Source organism: Armigeres subalbatus, chromosome 3 (assembly GCF_024139115.2).
Source record: "Armigeres subalbatus isolate Guangzhou_Male chromosome 3, GZ_Asu_2, whole genome shotgun sequence".
Taxonomy (NCBI): domain Eukaryota; kingdom Metazoa; phylum Arthropoda; class Insecta; order Diptera; family Culicidae; genus Armigeres; species Armigeres subalbatus.
Genome location: NC_085141.1, coordinates 292,995,751 through 293,015,825, shown reverse-complemented (window position 1 = coordinate 293,015,825; position 20,075 = coordinate 292,995,751). Strand labels below are relative to the sequence as shown.

Genomic DNA, 20,075 nt, shown 5'->3' with positions numbered 1-20,075 from the left:
ACTCATTACTATAAGAAACTACTACAGGCCTTTTTTGGTTCTCCAAAACGTCATGGAGTTCAAAATATGCCATCTTCCCGATTAACCAAGCCCTGAATGATGTATCCGTGCATTGCTTAACATCCCAGCAGGTCCGTTGAGCCGATAAGATTGCACTAATTACTATAAGAAACTACTACAGGCCTTTTTTGGTTCTCCAAAACGTCATGGAGTTCAAAATATGCCATCTACCCGATTAACCAAGCCCTGAATGATGTATCCGTGCATTGCTTAACATCCCAGCAGGTCTTTTGAGCCGATAGAATATCACTCATTATGTTTACTAGCTACTGCAGACCTTTAAGGTTCTCAAAAACTCCCGGGAGTTCAAAAGATGCGATCTACCCGATCAACCAAGTCCAGAAAGATGTATACGTGCATTGCTAAACATCCCAGCAGCTTTTTTGAGCCAATCAGATTTCACTCAACACTTTTACAAGCTACTACAGGCCTTTATGGTTCACAGCAGGTCCATTGAGCCGATACGATTTCATTCATTATTTTCAGAAGCTACAGTAGGCCCTCCATGATTCGATGTTCTACGACTCGATATCAACTCATGGAAGCAAATGATACCATACTAAAATATTTTCTCAAGATTAGGACATTGCAAAAGGTTTGGTTGATCTGGTGAATACCGTGGGCTGAACTCCAGAACGTTTTGGAGTACCTTGAGCATCTCTCTTATTCAAGAAAAATAGGACTTACATGATGCGTATATGCCTATTGAACCGGATTGGGTTTATACCGGCGATGAGGACGTTGCGAAAACCTTGTAGGTCCGAAAGATATTGTGGGCTGAACTCCAGAGCGTTTAGGAGTACCATGAGCATATCGTATTCAAGAAAATAGGCTTTGCATGATGCGTACATGATCATTGAACTAGCTTGGGTGTATACCGACAATGAGGACATTGCAAAAGCCTTCATTGATCTGACTGATACCGATACCGTGGGCTGAGCTCGAGAACGTTTTGAATTTATTTGAGTATTCAGAACAATGTGATTTAAGATTCAAACAAGTCAGATTCATTTGCATGCTCTCAGAAGTGAAATCATCACCAGGTTTTGAATATCTTCACTAGGGTGGCTCAAATTAGTATGGGAAAAACTTTTTGTAATTTTTTTGATGGGCCGCCCTCTTATTTGGTTCTATTTGATGCCCTGATGCTCTGGACAAAATTTCAGCCAAATCGATCAACATTTGGGCGGTGCTAAACTCGTAGGAAGTTTATATGGAAAAATGTATGCAGAAACATCCAAAAACAGTGATTTACAGTTGGACGGCACAATTCACGATCAAGAACCATGATACTCATTCAGTTCTTGAAGAATTAAATACAGAATGTTATGCAGAAAACCGCGAGAAGATTGGAGTTTATTAGGCAAAGATATTAGCATTTTACTGAAGTGTGGTATGGGTGAATTTATTTCTTTTCAAAGGTAAAAGAAACGAAATTTGCTCAAACCCCACTTCAAAGAAATGTTAATAACTTAGCCGGGCAAACTCTAATCTTCTCGCGGTTTTCTGCATAACATTCTGTATTTAATTCTTCAAGAACTGAATGAGTATCATGGTTCTTGATCGTGAATTGTGCCGTCCAACTGCAAATCACTGTTTTTGGATGTTTCTGCATACATTTTTCCATATAAACTTCCTACGAGTTTAGCACCGCCCAAACGTTGACCGATTTGGCTGAAATTTTGTCCAGAGCATCAGGGCATTAAATAGAACCGAATAAGAGGACGGCCCATCAAAAAATTAGAAAAAGTTGTTTTTGAGCCACCTTAATCTACACTCATAAAAATCCACACATTTTTATTGGCAAAAATCTAAAGAAATTTACAAATAAATTTTATGTGTGCGTTAATAACCACCCGCTATAGGAGAATCCACATAAAGCTTATTAGTTAATAACGGTTATGTGTGTTTCCACATATATGCTATGCAAATTCGCATAGACGTTATGTGGGAAATGCTATAGTCAAAATTTATGTGTGCCACACATAATGGATATGATTGGATTTTTGTCAGTGAGGTCTTCAGGGCATTTTTTCTGCAAAGCCAACATCCTGGTAAAATATTTTGCTGAATAAAGTGGGGACCTATCTCTCCTGTGTGATTTTATACAGCCAATCTAAAACGCTGGACATATATGACCCATTCGTCCTGAAAGGGTTAATGCAAATAAGTTGTTTTCTAAAATGCTAAATGTTTAAAGCTAAAATCTACAATCACTTGTCCTGGTTCAAGTTGAGCTGACGCTAATATGCGATCAAGAAGCTTCCAGCAAAAATATTCAGCATTGTGTCTACAGTGCCTACTGACTCACTACCATGGTTGCGAATTGACGTTTCCCGTCAAAATATTTTATTCGCTAAATTTCTCTAAAAAAGTTGGGTTCTTTGGGGAAATGGATCTTAAGTCAACGAATTGAGTAAGATAATAAAGCGAGGTAAGCATTTCGACGCAAAAGGTCAATTAGTCCAGCGTGGCTCCGATATGCAGAACAAGATTAACTGTTACCAAGTAATCCGTGGAAAATGTGGATTGTGGAATTCTTCAAAACCTTAGCAACCAAATGGGGTCAGACGACGGTACCGAGAAAATATCGACATTGGAAAACAGCGGGTGGCTTTGCGAGTTTAGGAAATATTTGAAAAAAAAAACGCATCAAAGTAAGCATGTTTGATTAAATCTGTGCCGCTTTAGGCTAGTGAAACATGGTGTGTATCAGTGGAGAATATATTCAAAGGCTGCAGAAGTTTATCAGCAGATGCCTGCGGTACGTAATTCAAGCCTGATGGTTTCACATTTGAATATCAAACACCGAGCTCCATAGTCGGTGCTACCCAGTGGTGCCGATAGCAATTGAAATTCAGGAACGGAAATGGGGCTGGGTCAACCAAACCTTACGTTGGGACGGAAAAAAAACTGTAAATTAGCGTTAGGTGGCAATTTCTTGGCGTCCAGTGAAGCTTTCTCGCAAAATTTTAGTTTTGAATTGACGGGAATCGGAAAATATTGAAGCGCTATGTTTATTTTGTCAAAAGATATTCTCCAAATATAAAGTTTTATTATTACCATTATCAAAGCTTTAAACCTTAGCTTTTTGATAGTTTGGTTTGTTTTGCACGCAAAGCTTGATATTTAAAAGTTGTAGAAGAAAAACTTTAATTATCATAATACTTCGCGATAAAATGGTCCCGCAAACCTAATGTCCTCAAATGTCCACTTCTGTACATGGGGGATTGAAATATAACCCTAGGACTAATTATTATTGAGTGATTTGCTTGCGCATATTTGCGCTTTTACGGGAACGCTGCAATCAAAGTTTTCTTGAAAATTGTGGTTTTTATTCTCTACACCTCGTAATGATTAGAAAATGAACAACATTATTACTAGAAATATAGTTGTTTGCTATTTCACGCATGCTGTATTGGAAACAAACAAAAAAATGCCTAAAAAAATTGAAAAAAAAAAACATTTTTTTTTCGCGTTTGACATTTTTTTAAGGGTTAACGAAGGCCCTTAAAAGGTAAAAAAAGGTCTTAAATATTCCTTAACATAATATATGTTGCATAGAAAAAGTTTTCATTGAGAAAATATTTTTGGCCGCCCATTTGTATGAGAATTCCCCATAGTGTAATGGCGTCTTCATCGATTTGGCTGTCGTTGGCGAAAGGTGAAACTGTCTCGCAAGGTTTTGTCTTTGTTTTCGTTCTGATAAGTGATTGAAAATGCGCATTATTGAAAACAAATCAGTACTTTTCAGAACTACCATCTTATACAAGAAGATGTTGATAAATTTTCTTGCTTTTCATCGCTAGCGAAATCAAAATCGCGCGTTAGAGGAAGACCATGCAATAAATTAATTCGAATGGATGGCGTCTATAGCAAATCGTCCAATGGCTGAGTTTGACGCAGGTGCATCCAAATAAAGTTTTCTCGCATCACGAACTCCCAGATGCATCCAGCATCTTTTTATGTGAAAGTATTAATATCTCATAAAATATTTTGCATGGCGTTTGTTGGAAGACTTCGTTCACTTCAAACTAAATTCACTGTATCACTGCCTATCACACTTTTATAGTGCCCTGAAGAGTTTATGCGGCACTTAAGTAGATGATGCAAGATGTCCACTGTGATGAAAAGAAGAATAAGAGTGTTGGGACGCCTGATTTCTTCCTATGCGTAGGTGGGACGCCCGCATGAAGAATAGTGTTTTTGTGGATCTAAATGATTACAACTCTGCGTGGTGGGACGCCTAAGTTCAAGATTTACATCCTCTGCGTTAGTGGCATACCCGCAGAAAAATTGTATTATTGTGGACCGAACAAATCACAATTATGCGTGGTAGGACGCCCACATCGAAGACTTTCTTCCTCTACGTTTGTGAGACGCTCGCATGTACAATTGTTTTATTGTGGATCAGAAGAGTCACAATTTTGCTTGATGTAACAAATGTTACTTACGCCGGCATTCACGAGCTTCTTCATCTGCGTTAATGAGACGCCCGTATGAAGAGAAGTGTTATTGTGGATTAGAATGATCACAATTCTGCGTGGTGAGACGTACGCAATTCGAATGGATGGCGTCTATAGCAAATCGTGCAATGGCTGAGTTTAGAGCAGGTGCATCCAAATGAAGTTTTCTCGCATCACGAACTGCCAGATGCACCCAGCATCTTTTAATGTGAAAGTATTAATATCTCATAAAATATTTTGCATGGCGTTTGTTGGAAGACTTCGTTCACTTCAAACTTAATTCACTGTATCACGAATCACCGAACAAATCCTCTACGTTTGTGAGACGCTCGCATGTATAATCGTTTTATTGTGGATCAGAAGGGTCACAATTTTGCGTGATGGAACGTACGCATTCAAGAGTTACTTCCTTTGCGATGGTGGGACACCCGCATGAAGAATAGTGTTATTGTGGATCACAAGGTTCACAATTCTGCATGGTGGAACGCTCACATTCACGTGTTTCTGCATCTGAGTTGGTGGGACGCTCGCATGAAGCATAGTGTTATTGTAAATCGGAATGATCACAATTCTGCGTGGTGGGACGTACGAAATCAAAAGTTCTCCCTTTGTGTTGGATAGACGTCCGCATGAAGAATAGTGTTATTGTGAATCGCAATGATCACAATACTGCATGGTGGGACGCCCACATTCAAAAGTTTCTCCATCTGCGTTGCCGACACGCCCGCATAAAGAATAGCGTTACTGTGGATTGAAATGATCGCAATTTTGAGTGGTGAGACGCCGGCATTCACAGGCTTCTTCATCTGTTAATGAGACGCCCGCATGAAGAGAAGTGTTATTGTGGATTAGAATGATCACAATTCTGCGTGGTGAGACGTACGCATTCAAGAGTTACTTCCTCTTTGTTGGTGCGACGCCCGCATGAAGAACAGTGTTATTGTGAATCGTAATGATAAAAAATCTGCATGGTGGAACGCCCACATTCAACGGTTCCTTGATCTGCGTTGCTGGGACGCAAATTTCGGATTTATCCTATCATAGTTTCTGCTTTTATAGGAATATTCGAGAATCTAACTATGATTACAAAATTAGCATTGTATGCTCGAAAATATCAGAGCATGCAAGGCAAATGATTCTTGTCATATTGTGTTTGGGTTCTGATAAAGTCTTGTTGCTAGGTGCGTTTGTCAGTAACAAACTCTGTTGACGACAACGGTATATTGGTAGGCGTTGCTGGAACATTTATTCCCTGGGCAGACCACAATTATGCTTTGTGGGACGCCCACATTCAATAGTTTCTTCATCTGCGTTGATGGGACAGCCGCATCAAGAATAGTGTTACTGAGGAATGGGGTGAACACGATTCAACGTGGGGGCCACCTGCATACCAAAATTTCTTCCTCGGTGATGGTGGGATAACCGCAAAGGGAATAGAATTATTGTGAACCTGATGGATCACAATTCTGCGTGGTGGGACGCCCGCACTTAAGAGTTATTTCATCTGCGTTGGTGGAACGCCTGAAGAATGGTGTTACTGTGGATCGGATGGATAATAATTCTGTAGTTGGACGCCCACACATTCGAGAGTTTCTTCCTCTGCGTTAATGGGACGCATGATTGATTTTTATTAGGACCGAATAAAACAAAAAAAAACAGTCCGCGCGAACTTAGTCCGCTTACTGAGTTGATGCAATATTGGAATTAGTGGAGACTTCCTTTTTTGTGATATTTATTCAATGAATATTTTAATTGTAAAATCTACATAAAATTAATATTGTTTAAAGTTTTTCGCCATAACTTGTTATGGGTGACTATTGAGAGAACAAGCGAACCTATATTGAAATAAAAAAAATAAATCTGAATATACACAGATCATTCTGTATACTTCAATACCAAAATTCCAAAACGGCTAGTCTAGCTTTTATAAACAAAGGTACCTCCAAAATTCCAAAACGACTAATCTGCTTTTATGAACAAAGATTCAAACATCAATTTGACGAATCTGATAGCACTCCCACGCTAAACAACACCATCATCACCAGGTAGCAGAAGCCTTCATCTATGTATTGGTGGTGTTGATTTGCGTGGGAGTGCTATCTGATTCATCTAATCGATGTTTGAATCTTTGTTTATAAAAGCAGACTAGTCGTTTTGAGCATTTCATATTGATTTATGGTTTTGTGCTGTAACAATTTGTATTGGTCAATGTTAGATAAAGTTATTCAATGTTTTTTAAGGGCACTGAAGTGATCTACAAGGGGGTTCAATGCACACAAACTATCCTGTAAAAATGGATAGCTACATAACATAATGAACATGTCGAGAATATCTTTACTATAAAATAAGATAGAAAATAAAACTTTTCGATAAACATGAAAGATCAAGTCTATCAAGAGATCAAGTCTCCCCACTTTTCCCTACATAGAAATCGCTCAATACTAAACAATTTCTCTCTGTTGTTATAGAACCAAACCTAAGCCACATTTTCTAAGAATTCAATGTTGGAAATCAAATAGATGATATGAAACTACCAGACTATGGAAACGGAATCTTCGGAGACGGAAACTCCTTAAATCCAATTACTTCAACTATCGTAAAAATAAATTAAATGAAAAAAATCGCGAAAAAACTATTAGAAATGCTTCTATCAATTTCGTACCTCTCGAAGAAAATATAAAGTAGGTATATGACAACATTTGTTGATAAGAAGCTTAACATGTAGCATCCACGTACGACCACCTAGCACGATGGATTGCCGTGAGAAACTCGGCCTGATGACAACGATTCTACAGGGTTAAATCGCTCGCAGTTCACTTCACACACAAGTGCAGTACAGTAGTATGTAGCCGAGTTCTTCTTATTCCCTCGATGAAAATGAAACAACATCAAATACAGCAAAGTTCCCTATCAAGGAAGTCCATTCATCAGTCAATGTAATCGATAGTGATTAAAAATTAAAGGGTCGATAGACGTACTCATGTTTGTGACTGTGACGACTATGAACTCTCTATCTTCAAACCACATTTATTCAACTTGTGTGCTCACACTATTCACGAAAAAGAAAACAAATCTGATCGGTTACCTACTAGTGGAAGTTGTACGCCGGTCGTACGCTTAGAGTGTTGCGATCTATGAATCACCACTTGCTTATATGCTTTACCAGTTGACACCTCATCAAGTCACGTGTATGTAGTTGGTTTGTTTATCAATTGGTTTCAGCTCGAGTAAGGCTTTCTTTATCTAATTACACATCACGCCTCGGTTATACGCAACAACCAGCGGTGGTTGTACCGCTAGGCCACTGCAGCTGCGTGACTTTCATGCACATGTTTCTTCGCTTTTTACAAAACACTTTCTTTTCTTGGACGCGACTACCTCAGTACTGTGTAACACACTTCACAAAATATGGAAAATCAACATTCACACTAGTTTTCTTTTCACAATCGGCACATACTGCAATCCATTTTAATATCTGGATCTTTGCGGCTTGAACCAGGAATACAGGCAATAAATACCAGCCCCAGCAAATACTCGCTGTGCAAGACTGAAATGAGTGAAATGACAAAAATACGCACACACTATTTTATACCTAAACACACTGTACACAAAGATGCGAAATCAAATCCACGAACAAGCAAACCAACTCAACGCCTTTAGTATGCAACAGTATGCTGAACAAACATTTCAAATGTTCACTTCGTTATCACAAATATGATGTCCATTTCAGGATCCAAATTTGCAACAGTCCAATAAAATCGATTTGCAATGTGAAAACAGTGTCCAAATAATAATGCAAACTATATTCGCAGGAAGGTTAGCCTGAACCTTCGTGAAATTTGAGCCATGCTTGAGCGGAATGACACGAGCTCTAAATTTGAATTTTGAATTAAAACATTTTACGAAATTTTACGTGAAATTTACACGTTTTCGTTTATAGTGTCTTTATGTTCACGACACTGAATGACTGACACTGGGTCTTCTTCACCAGGCAGGAAACACTACGCTAGACACAACATCCACACTGACTGGCGTGGCAACCCTCACATGAATTTGCACCGTTTTGAATGGGGTAAGTTTATTTTTTTCATTCGATTAAATTGTTTTGTCTGTTTATCAACATTATCGCCGTTTATCGTTGATTTCTTACAGCAGTGCGGAGAATTGAATAAATTGCGGTACCGACGACGGCGACAATAATAACGCAACGAAAATGTATCACAGAAACGCTGCTGTGCGATGCCAGGCAGAAACTAACATTCATTTGATAGCACATCGCACACATCACTGCTGGATGTTAGTTTTACGATGCTGAATATCCCACCAATATTCACAGCTCGAGTTTTGCCAGTGGTTCTCAGTAATTATTTTAAATAGCGGACTACTATTAATATCTCCTATGTTGGATGAAATTTGGTACGTAAATGCGAATTCAAATGGTTTCACAGGGTTTCACAAATCATGGTTTAACCGCACAGTGAGTTTTCTTGATCGTAGCACGGGTAAAGACCGTTTTTGCACTATAAAACTATGGCATTAAAGAATCATACGAGTGATATCTAAAATTGACAGTGCCTGATTCAGTTGTACATACCTATAAGTGGTATGAAATACTGTCTATGTTCTTAATATCCCCATAAATAACAGGATCATCGTCTGCGAACATGCTACTTATTTAATTGAAAATAAATAATTTCGCTATACTTTTCCTCGCATATAACAAGGTACATGTGCCGAATGTGGGCCGCGGTTCACAGTTCGGCGACCAAAGACTTGCTCAATTTTATCCAATCGAACAACTGAACGACTACTACTTTGTGCAACCAGGAGGGGGAGCCGTAGCACTCTAGGCCAAATATCATGTTTAGACGATCTTGTAGCATGCTGAACGACTATTTTGCAACAGTTTTCATAAATAAATAAATTGAATATTGAAATTTGCTTGTTGTTATTTTGTATGAAAGCATTGAAATTGTTTTGTTCTCAAAATATAAATGTGTTCGCATATACATTTACGCCCAAATATTTCAACAGGTTTTAAGTTTTGATGCGACGTATTCGTCGCATGCTTGTTGAAGGTATAGTTGTGTGACCCCCCTGGCAAGACTAGTTTGATACGTTCGAGTGTGCAAATTTTCCAGAGGAACGTCACATTTTCTCACTGTGGCTGTGAGTTCAAAGCCATAATTTTGTATTATTTTGCCAATTTTTACAATTGGTAATTTGGGACAGCAAGAAAAAGGGAAAAGTAATAAAGGGAGTTTCCACAAATATTACATACATAGGAGACAATAAAAAAAAATTGAATGCTTTTCAAAAAATCCCAGTTTAAAAGCATAGCTTTCAATACAGAATGGAGTTTTTCTCATACTATGCAGCAATTATGTTAGTATTGACAAAAATGTTAAATCAAAAGTATGAATAATCCCGTTTTGGAAGTTTAGTTTCAATCAAATGTGTAACACTGCGACTATTTTTTAATCATTTGGATTATTTGGAAGGATTTTATAATGTTCATTACATTTTTCCAGTGCGAAATTGTTGAAACGTTCTTTTTCTGCTATTTATTCTAATAGTGCCTAAATTCTAGCTTTCACGTGCGGCTTATTCGCTAATTCACTTTTCATATCAACTCACTTCACTGGAACCTTGTAGAAACATGGGATTGTTGGCCTTATTGATTTTATTGTGAAAAATTCACCTAACTAATTCAAATTATATTCAGCTTGGAACCAGGTGGGTGAATGCTTCTTATCTACAATAGTGATTTGGTATGAACATTGTTAATTGATTCGATTGTGTAAGTGTATACGTACAGTAATATTGCTCAAGTGTTGAATATATAAAATTTTTCGGTTTGAAAGCTATTTTAATTTTTTTAATTATTATGCCTATAGATTAAAAAATCCAAATCCAGATCAGCCTTCAGAGCAGCCTTCAGACAATGTTGTACTCATCCTATATGAAGCACTCAGCATACGGCATGCGATGATACAGCAAGTTAGTGTGTCACATTCAGAAGAAAGAATGTTGCGTTGCAACCAAACAAACGTAAGGTCAGCGTTTCTCAAACTAATGGATATTTTAGTATTCTATATTGAAAATGTAAAACGTTCTAGGCAGTGGCGTAGCCATTTTTTTTATTTTTGACGTATGCTACGTCTAAGGGTAAGACTCGAATACAGGGTGACAAATGGAAATTTCCAAATTCGAAACCGTCACGAAATTAGGGGAGATTTCGAATGCTAATGAAGCTCCTTTATCTTTTGTTGGATTTTCGAGATTTTATTATCAATTGAATCGGAAACTCTCCAGAAATTTTTAAAGCACATTGGAACTATTGATTAGGGTAACGGTACCAATAGTGGAGGTATAGTAGATTCACAAAAGAAAATATTTTTAAAAAATCAGAAGGGTTATATACAAGATACGACCGCCCGACGTAAACTACGTAAAACAGATTATAAGTTCATTAATTTGATTGCCTATGTCACTGGTTTGAGCATGAGCTTAGAGTGAGTCAAAGTTTGACCTTTTTGGCTCCCCTATGCTTGAACGATAACATTTGCTATTCTAATGAACCTCCTAAATTTTTAACTGAATTGGTTGTAATTTGACTGAGCACGAGCAGTTTGATACTTGTATGGAAATTACTATAGAAATCGCCCCTTATATGATCATTTTGTGTGGCGGCCCAACCCGAAGACTTCGTAGAATATTTCCTAATATGTAAGACAGTCATTTTTCCGAAGCGATCGGATTGTTGTTCATTATTAATATTTATGTAATTCTTTTACGTGTTAAATTGATTTTCCCACGATTCAGTATTTCGCGAGTATGTTCTGCACCGATCGCGCACCAATTAACGTCGACACTCTACATCTCGATATATCTCCCTATGTCCCTTTTCTCCGTCCCTACGAACTACATACATTTTTGCTTTTTGCATCTCGATAACCTCCCTATCTTGGTATCACTATCTCGATGTGTTCTGATCATGTTTTATTCAGGATTCACTCACTATTCAAGTTTCTAGGCTACTAGTCAACCTTGGGGCAATGATAAACACATCAAACAGAAGAAATGACATTTGGTTTTTTACCGTTTTTCATAGCAACGAACTTTTTTCCATCTACTACCCATTTTAATTCCTCGATCTCTCCTTATCTCGATGGTCTCTGCAATATGTAGATGTGGAAAGCCGACTGTAATTAACTGTTTGCAATTCCTGATCATAATATCTGGTTTACAGTTCACTGTTGAGTCATAAAAGGGCCTACTTTTCCATACCAACGAAATGGGTGCTTTAATGAACGTTATCAAATCAAATGGGTTGCATAATATTCATTATAACACTCATTTGGCTAACATCAGAACAGTAGTTACATGACTACATTTAGCTGAATTAGCTTGGGTAAGTGTTCAAATAGTGTATTCTCTGCGTCGCGTAATAAATGAAATAGTTCGATGGACATGACATCAAAAATTTCCAAAAGCAAGTACATCTATCGCTTCACGGTTTATCGAACTATGCAATGTGGCACGGCAACATGGAATCTCTGCTGATGTTACTGATTTCGAACAAAATTGACGTAATTCAAAATATGAAAAGAATTGAATGCGACAATTTAAAATTTTCACTTAAAAAACCCGAATTCATTCCCCAGTGGTGATTATGCCTTTCTTCGACTATTACCTATTGGACTTAGAGTGGTAAATGCATCTCAAAGGTAATTGCCTGATAAATGGCTATTAAATTCTTTGAAGTATTATTAACGCATTTGCCCAAAAGTACACGCGGTGCTCCCCAAAGGAAACGACGCACCGCGCTTTTTGCTGCCCGTATACTCGATTCTTATGGGGAGATAACATTGCGGCGTTTCCTAGGATGCGGTTGTTCCTTTCGAATGGGAAACGCCGCGTGGAATCTTGTGCTAATGCGCTTTTGGAAACATTACAACAGCCGCGTGGTGGATCGTATTGACAGCACCCTACAATATTTTAAGGGGTGCTGCCCAAATGGTAAGATAACCTTGTTTAAAGTTAATAATCAATTTTAATAGACCTTTTAATCTGGGGGCGAGATTCCGAGTCTATTGATAAACAAATGTTAAAAACTCATTAAAAAAAGGCGCTATTAACTTCAAAATCTTACATGATTTCATGACGGTCCTCAATTTTGAAATATTGTACAAATTGTATCCCAGCCTTCCCCTTAGACGCAGTTTACGTCAAAATTGGCTTTATAATGTTAGTCTAGGATTGCCTTTTAACATAAACCTGTTTATGCATTTAGAGGGATTACAATGAAAATTTTAAATATAATTATGTCCATCAGTGTAAGCTTTAAATAATTATTAGCAAGGGCGAACATGTCCAGCACCTAAAGCACTTTTTCATAAACATTACTCTTTTGCTTCGACCGCGGTCATGGCTTTGGTTCTTTTGTTCTAGTTTTTGTGCGAATCACCGCACAAAAGTAGAGCGCAAGAACCAACCGCATCATATGGCGGCCGTAACGAAACCCTAAAATTTTACTGGGTTTCTGAAGGATTTTCAATGTTTTTACGTTAATATTCAATAGTTCCAATGGGCATAGAAAATTGCTGGAGAGTTTCCGATTCGATTGATAATAAAATCTCGAAAATCCACCGAAAGATAAAGGAGCTATTAGCGTTTGAAATCTATCCTAATTTCGTGACGGTCTCGAATTTGGAAATTTCCGTTTTACACCCTGTATCCGAGTCTTCCCCTTAGACGTAGTTTACGTCAAAAATGATAATTATTGGACATTTACAGCTTAAATATCTTAGCCAATAGATAGAATAATAAATTTGCTAACTAAAATGAGATTTATAATTAAAATGAGACTACAAAATATTGCTTGCATCACTAAGGGAACGTCCACAAATTACGTCACACTTTTAGGGGGGGAGGGGTCTAAAAAATTGTAACTAAACGAGACAAAGGGGGGAGAGGGGGTTCTCTCAACTGTCACACACCTTGGCTATCGTTTTGAGGCGTTAGTCACCTTTTGTGACGCAAGATGGTGAATATGTTGGCTGTTGCCTAATATATGGGGATTCAGGAAGTGGACTATATTGTTAATATAGGGGTAATGACGGCTTCGGCAGGTTTTGTTCTATTATTGGCAGGGGGGTTTTTTATGACTGATTATGCTCAAATTTGGCCCAAACATTCTTTGCATATCAAAGAATATTGTGGCCAAATTTCTTAAAATTCGGTCGACAAAAACCCCCCTGCCAATAATAGAACAAAACCTGCCAAAGCCGTCTGTTCCCCTACTATATTTGGATAATCGTTTTTTGAAAATATATATCGATTAAGGAGTTGCACCCAGCGCCGTAGCATGTGGTTGGCCGGGTTGGCCCCCGCCAAGGGCGCCTGGCCTTAGGGGGGCGCCAAAATCCAGAATTCTGCTATAGGAAATGATGACAAATTATTCAAAAATTCACTGGTTTTCACCGATTCTCTCGGAGACTACATACATAATCAATCATGTGACGTATTTCAGGAAGGCCCTGTTCCGTCAATAACTGATACAGGTTGTTACCGAATGGTATCACTTTGTGTATGGCGGTGGAATGCAGGGAAATAATTTGTCAATTTAGTGTCTAATTGTAATTTTAAAACGGGCAAAGTGGGTAGCAAATGAATACGGTTATCAAAAATATGTGCTCCAGAGTCTTCGATGAAGAAAGGAATAAAGCGATCAGTCGAGGTACGAGATACTAAGAACCTACTGCCAACTCGCATTTTTGAAGTTTATTCTTTTCCTCGTGAAACTCGGAATTTGATGATAAGTGGTAAATCAGCCCATATAGTCAGTCCGATAGTTTGACGTTCGGGAACGAACTAAGTGGGAATCCAGCTACGTGCGTGTGTGGTGATTGCGTATTTTCGACGCCTCTCAGCAACTGTAGGTGTTATTAACACGAGAACGCCATCTTGCAAATCGGCGTCCTGTTGCTGGTAGTTTTCCGCGTGCCTAAGTGCACCTCCGGAGCGAGGAATTACCATTTGGCTGGCCAATGTTTGGTTATTCGTTTCCGGGGTTGACAACTGTTGGCCCCAGTTCTGTGAGACGACTTCCGTGGACCAAAGCTGGACTTCCAGTGAGCGGTGCGTAGTGAAGAAGCCGATCGTCCCCGAGCTTGGCAAGACCTGCCAAGTGAGAATCACCGAGGTTGCTAACATTCTGCCCAGAGGTGCCGGGACTTCCCGTATTTCTGAAGGTACTTTCTCGCCCGGACCGACGGGCGGTACCACGCCACGAACGCCATTTTGTCATACGGAGTCCTGATAACGACAACTATTGTTCGTCCCAGCTTTTCTCACGTATCGAGCCAACTAACACCGTATTATCGGCTTCCGTCAACGGATGAAAATTCCGGAATTTACCTCGGCCATAAGATCGTCGAGAAGCAATACCTCGTGTACGCCGCCGGGTCATTCGACGATCATCTGACCAACGACCATCAAGCTACACGTCGCACCAGTACCTAACGCCATCTGTGATAGTGCCACTACTAACTGACCAAGCCATTGCCACTGTATCTCATCGCCGCCCATACCGCTGAATAAACTATAAAGGTAAAGTGTAAAGAATAAATTCCTTGGGACCTGGGAGAAAGGGTGCATTTTGCGCCCACCCCGGAAGCTGCCGTTGGGGTCTAGGCTAGTCCCTTTCTGAGAACTCCCGGGGTCATAACATTTCAATGTATCAGAACGTCGGCATGCTCCTTTTATTTGGGAATGTCTTTTTCGTTATCTACTTGATGGAAAAGAAAGTGGAAGGAAAAGGAAGGAACAGGAAATGGAAAGGAGCATGAAACAAGCTTCTGGGGAAGGAGCCCCAGATAAGGACATCAATAAGCCAAAGGCGAAGCGTAATCTTTATAAACTGGTAAAGCTTTTAGCGGGAAAGAGTATTTGAAATGATGGTATGCTGAATATGAGAATATGTATCGAGGGATTTCAGTAACGATGGCTAAATGAGATTAGGGAGAGGTAGGGAGATCAGTAACTGACTTTCTTTAAAGTAGAAATTTATTGGTTCATCCAAAACAGTGCCACCAAACTACCGCCAGATCCACTCCAAAAACTCGTATACCTTGACCTTAATAGGGCCCCGTTGGTTATTCTGGCCATCAATCAACCCACTCCGGAATTGTTTTGTTCTTGATACGACTTGGACCAATCGCTATTCTCACCAATTCACTAAAAAGTTGAAGTTCATTGAAAGATTAGTAGTTTTTGCAAATCAAGCCACTCCGAAATTGATTTTTTCGTCATCGAAAGGGCTAATGGCGATTCTGATGGTCTTCCACTTCATATAAGGGTTCTTCTTGATGTGACTAGGTTCAATAGCAAACAAAATCGAATACCAAGCAAAAATTGAGAGCTATTTTATTTTCCCAATTAAATCCTTTTTTTTTGTCGTGAATCCACACACTACTGGATCTATTTTTTTACTTGCATTAGTTTATTAAACATTCATTAGACCCTCCACGCAAAAAAAAAAATAATTTGAATCTCCCTGCTCATAGCACTTTTTTTAACATCTGAGTAAGGGGCGCCTCATAAAGGTTTAGCCAAGGGCGCTGGGAGTCCACGCTACGGCTCTGGTTGCACCATATAAACGGAAGCGCCCATTGCTACCGCTCGTCGTTTTTGTGAATGACAGATGAAGACGACGTTCATTCAGTTGTTGTTATTGTGTATCCGGAATAAATTTATACCGCTTTTTATACCGAAGTTGGATTTTTCACCAGATACAGGCAACTTTCCCAACTTCGGAAGTAGTGCTCTGGATTCCCCTAAAGATGCGCTAAACAACGCATCCATTAGTTTGACAGATAAAACTTCGGAAGAAAGTTCGGTTCGGAAGTCCGGACTTCCGAATTCTAAGTTGGTGCTACGCCGACAATATTATAAATTCAGTAGAAAACCGAATTATAGCCGCTAACGAAATTGGATTTTTCTCACAATCCATACGTTAAACCTAATTTCGGAAGTGGTGCGCTGTAAAGCGCATCACCAAATGAAATCAGCACACGACTTCCAAAATTAGGTTTAACGTATGGATTTTGAGAAAAATACAAATTATTTAGCGGCTATAATTAGGTTTTCCACTGAATTGATAATATCAATCAGTGCAAGCTGTAGTGCAACGTTATACGTGGGTAGAACTTTGTGAGAACTTTTTTACGCATTTTACGTATCGAATTATGAATCGCGGAGAACTTTTCCAAAAGTTGTACAATGCCTTTGTTGAGGCATTTCCTGAGAGAAAGAAGCAGCAGTGCCAGGCTGATGCCGTCGTGTTTTGGAACGAATGGAACGAGAAGAACAGTGATGTGTTGGAAGAGAACGTTAGAAGAAAAATCAAGGAATTGGAGGGACATCTGCTGAAGAAACAAGGAAAACTGCTCCAGCTTTGGGGAAAATCCTTAAGCACAGCAAAATGCCAGTAGCAAGACCAGCACCTTTGCCACAGCTGGCATCGTCACAAAAGGAACCAGATGTTTAGTGCTACGAAACGCTCCGCTCCGGTCCAGGAAAGCCTTAGGACACAACTCAATGATGTGAATTCCCAAGGGTTATTTTTGTCCGATAGGCGAAATACCGGATTGCTGACGGATGACGAGCATGCAAAACTTGAAGGTCCAAGGAATAAAAAAAATCAAACTCGAAAAGTCCATCAAGCTTAAGGAAGATGAGGCAGGCTGGCAGCAAAAACACCGGAAGAAAACAAAACAGGCCAAATTGCAGTTGGTCGAAGAGATTCCTGAAGCAGGTACACTGAACCAATAAATATGATTAAATTTATATGAAAAATATAATACCCATCTCATAATATCAATTTAATCAATTCTATTTGAGTCCAATAACACCTATCAGATACTTGATTAAGAACTAAAAGGTAACATTATGAAAATGATTTGAATCTCTAATTGATGTTATCTGATAAATCATATGCTTTGGTTCATTTCATAATCAGATAAATTTTATATGATTGTCTAATGATCAAATATTGTAGTGTACACAGAATCAAGATGGCAGCCAGTGCGCAAAACTTGCTAGCGGATTTAGGATTCCCCGACGATTTACTTCAGGTGTTCAGAGGCAATTCAAGTTTTATTTATTTATTTATTTGATTTCAACCAACAGGCTAAGGTTGCCCCAATGATTATTAACTTAATCTAATACAAATAATTCACTTCCAGTAAGAATAAGGAACCTTAACAATTTAATAATAATGAACAAACTACAAAAACGGTAAATTAGAACTAACAAAAGTATTAAAGCATTTTTTTTCACGGCTCCCAATAACTAAATTCACGGTTCACAAATTCCCTGAGCATTAAACCGGTTGGCCACGTTGACTTCACCAGCGCCTTTTCCTTGTGTTTCCAGTGTACCCCAACTTTAAACGATACATATCGCAGATCCTCCAAATTACTCCAGCGCGGGACTAGCTTTACGACTTCGAATTGCTCAGTTGAATGCAAAGCATTCGATACAATCTCGCGCATCGCATCGGCGGAAACATGTTTAGCTATTTTGGTAAAAAATATCCATAACTTACGGATACCAGCGGAGACATTTTCTTCATTTGATCCTCTCAACAGCTGACACGAATCATTTGAATTCGATGACCAGTCTAAACGATTTGGATTTCTTCGAGGCGTAGAAGTGGACGGTTTTATATTAATCCCAATTCATTACTTTAATGTTCGTTGTTTTAGAATGCGGGATCACTCTGTATGAGTTGGTATCCATATCGTTCGAAGGTTTTAAAAACAAATTGGAATCAACATCAGTTCAATTGAAGTATGAAGTACTTTTCGATATTATTGACGGTTGGAGGAAGCGAAATGTAAAATATTTCCGAAAATATTTATATTCACATATATGATTAATTTGGTATATATGATTAATTTAGCACCACTACCTCAACCCATACCTGTTACCGGATCCATAGTGATAAACAACGAAACACCGGAGGAACTACAGGCCAACGCGGAAGTTGTCGAAATTGTTGATACATGTTCTCACTCAGCTCTCAGTTTGTCTCAGTTATATGCCTCCAGCTGCGGCAAGCGGCGAGTTAACAGTAGCTGGTGTCTCGGAAGAGCTCGCAGAATGTTCCAATTTCTCACCGGATTCTTGTTTGAAAGATAAATAGACGGCAGAAGCTCCCAAGCTAACATCTGCGGAAAACGGCGAATGTTCAGTGCAGGCTGGTGTTTCAGGATATCTCGGTAAACATTCTCAATCCCTTCCGCAGGCTACAGTACATGTCGCTTCTATTTCTTCGGTGACATATACTGGTACGGAAGACAAGCCGGTGGCAGAGCTAGATGTAGCAACACAGTGCAGCGTATTTTCAGCATGCACACTTCTTACGCTCTTGGAAGCTACCATAGAAGGAAAGGATATTATCGAGAAAGCGAAAATTGGTGAACTTTCAGAACCCAAACAGCTGCAATTATCAACAACTATCGCAAAGTTTCATCTACAGCATAACTCCAGACTCCGAACAGACGATTTGGAGACATACGCCGAAGCTATCACAATCTTATTCAAGTTTGAGAGAAAGGTAAATTAAAACCTTATTTTTCTACTATTGTTTTACATACTATGCATTTACAGGACAATTATTACATCAGCCGAGGCAGCGATCGTCGCAACCATGGTGGTAAAATAGCAAATAAAATTACAAATCTGAAGCAGAAAAAACGTAAAACCGAAATTAAAGAGCACGAACACGTTAAAAGTTTGAAATTGTGTGCTGTTCATCAACCCCATGAAGAACCAGAAACTCAAGATGCTGTAAACTGGTTAAGTTTGAATCAGCAGCCATGGGATTCTGTTTTGCACAAATGGCCTCTGAGTTTTAATCATCGGAAACAATATTTAAAATCTGCTAGTCTCGTTGAACGGTTGCTTACTACATATTCGCATTATAAATCAGCGCACGGATATCAACTAGTAAGTTTAATGTTGACAAATGACAAATCAATAAAAAATGCAATATTTCTTCTACAGATCGACATTGATTATCGTCTCCTAGAGGTTGGTGCAACGGATGGAATCGATAAACTGGATTCGATTACTTCAGCGATTGTAACGTACATGGCTCGAAAGGAAACCGATCCATCGGTTGTCAAACTTGTAAAACATCTAACGAATAGCAGCACCAACAAAGGTAAGCAAATATGGTGAAGCTATGCAATCCTTAGATAAAAAACTGTGAAACTTTATCAGTAAGGTGTATTTTGCAAGTTGTAACTAATTCTAATTTATATTTCTTTTCGTTAAGCTCATTCGAATTATTCAATTTTTTTCAGACGTTAAACTATGTGCTCTTCTGCTTGGCTTGAGCACGGTTTTTCCACCTCTTATAGTTGGACGACGGTTCAAACCAACTATTTATATGGAACAGCATGACACGATTCTCTTCGTCGAATCCATCGAAGAAAAAACTGCGAAAGTTCAAGAGACGTATGCATCATATGCAGA

At 38.8% G+C, this 20,075-nt stretch overlaps 1 protein-coding gene across 16 annotated transcripts in view; it reads right to left on the bottom strand.

The window, feature by feature from the left end:
• The window catches only part of LOC134224841 (probable phospholipid-transporting ATPase IA), a 370,136-nt gene that overhangs the window by 177,842 nt on the left and 172,219 nt on the right, over positions 1–20,075 (bottom strand). Inside the window, exons 1-2 of one of the 16 annotated variants that reach the window (XM_062704459.1) lie at positions 8,499–8,684; positions 7,616–8,073 (exon numbers count right to left, since the gene is read on the bottom strand). The exons of 12 other annotated variants lie outside the window; for them this stretch is intronic. The gene's annotated coding sequence lies outside the window, so the exon portion shown is untranslated. Of the gene's footprint in view, positions 1–7,611; positions 8,074–8,498; positions 8,808–20,075 lie in introns of those variants that run through there. 3 more of the 16 variants (XM_062704461.1, XM_062704458.1, XM_062704460.1) reach the window with 3 other exon arrangements.